Consider the following 1,879-nt stretch of genomic DNA (forward strand, 5'->3'; position numbering starts at 1 on the left):
AGTGTGTATAAAAATGCTTGTGTGTGTGTGAGAGTGTGAACATGGAGAGTTCTCTGTTGAAGATGATCATAACCCCCCCTCCCCCCTATTTTGTTTTGTCTTCTTTTTTTTTTTTTTTTTTTTTGGAAAGAAACATGGGAGGGGGGTTAAAGGTAGGGGTAAGGGGTGGTGAGGTAGTGGGATAGGGTATAGGATAAAGTTTGTTAGTATAAGGTTAGGGATTTATTAAATTTTTGTTATTTTTGTATTTTTGTGGGGTATAATTACATGGGTGAGGGTACACGGTAGGATAAAGTAAAAAATGAGTAAAAACGATATTGGGGAGGGACGAAATTAGGTGTCTACAAATGCCATGTCTGTCTGCTAGCTAAACGAACTAGAATACCATTTCCTGATAGTAATTCTAAAGTTGTGAAGCCTTTTGATGTAGTACGTATGGATCTTTGGGGGCCTTAAAAAGTCCCTACTTTTGATAAGAAACACTACTTTCTTACTGTAGTAGATGATCATAGTAGGTATACTTGGCTTCACTTGTTACAGTTGAAATCTGAATGTATTATGGCTATTAAAAACTTTTTGAATTTGATAAGAAATCAATTTGGTGCTCAAATAAAAGTTCTCAGATCAAATAATGGAACGGAATTTATAAACTCACAATATAGAGAGTTATTTCAATCCTTGGGTGTATTGCATCAAAGTAGCTACCCCTACACACCACAGCAGAATGGGATTGTTGAAAGAAAGCACAGGCAAATACTAAATATTGCTTGAGCTATCAGGCTTCAGTCTCAGATGCCTATCAAGTTTTGGGGATTGAATGCCAAGGCTGTGGTTTATCTTATGAACATGCTACCTTCTTCTTCTATTGGAGGTAAGAGTCCTTATGAGGTGCTATTCTGTAAAATTCCCTCACTGACACATCTTAGAGTTATTGGCTGTAAGTGTTATGCCTCAGTACTACCCAGAGGAGATAAGTTTACTGAAAGAGCCAAACCTGCAGTACTTATGGGATATTCTACTTCTCAGAAAGGTCATTTGTTAATGGAATTTCTTACTAACAAACTATTTGTTACAAAAGATGTTGTGTTTCAAGAACACTTGTTCCCTTTTGCAGACAAGACCACTTCAGAGTTGTCTTCTGACTTTCTTACAATAAGTGAGAATGAATGTGCAGATGCAAACATGGATGATCATGTAGATTCTCACCTGTTATACCAGAGTCTTGTCACCAGATTCCTATGTCTTCAGATGAGAATATGAATATTTCCAATGTTCCAAATAGCATACTAGATGATGTTCCCTCCAACTCATCATATGCTACAACATCATCCTCACAACCTGAAGTACCTGCTCCAAGAAAATCAACCAGAGTACACAAGCTACCTGCTTGGATGATGGACTATGCAACACCAGGAAAGGGAAAAGGAACAAGATTTCCCTTAGACAAATATTTGTTCTACGCTGGGACTAGTCTTAATTATCAGTATTTTGTGTCCAATTTGTCAGTATTAGTTGAACCTCAATCATATAATTAAGCAGTTAAGGATTGTTTTGCAATAATTTTGACTTTTTGATAAGAGTCGCCACTTAATTTTGAAAAGAAATTAAGAAACCTTAAATACTTTAAACGATCCAAAATAGAAAAAAATCATTTAAGTCAAAGATTCTGAATAAGCAGTTCCTATTAACGTTTTAGGAAGGTGTTAGGCACCTAAAACGTTCGCTAACTTGAGGTTATCCGATCTGTTTGAAAATCATCTCTTTTGACTAACTTGGAAAATCGACTTGTGGGAAAAGTATTTGATTAAGGAAAAGTTTTTTTGCAAAATCAATTTTTTAGCGACTTAGTTAGGGATTAACTAGATTCGAACACTAAGCA

At 35.8% G+C, this 1,879-nt stretch overlaps 1 long non-coding RNA gene across 1 annotated transcript; it reads left to right on the plus strand.

Annotated features, from left to right (window-relative positions):
- The first annotated feature begins 90 nt into the window (after positions 1–90).
- On the plus strand, positions 91–1,879 carry LOC124894744. Its single transcript, XR_007051339.1, has 2 exons — positions 91–1,030; positions 1,115–1,879. It is a non-coding gene; the product is annotated as an uncharacterized LOC124894744 (long non-coding RNA).

This window comes from Capsicum annuum, unplaced genomic scaffold (genome assembly GCF_002878395.1).
Source record: "Capsicum annuum cultivar UCD-10X-F1 unplaced genomic scaffold, UCD10Xv1.1 ctg77130, whole genome shotgun sequence".
Classification (NCBI taxonomy): Eukaryota; Viridiplantae; Streptophyta; class Magnoliopsida; order Solanales; family Solanaceae; genus Capsicum; species Capsicum annuum.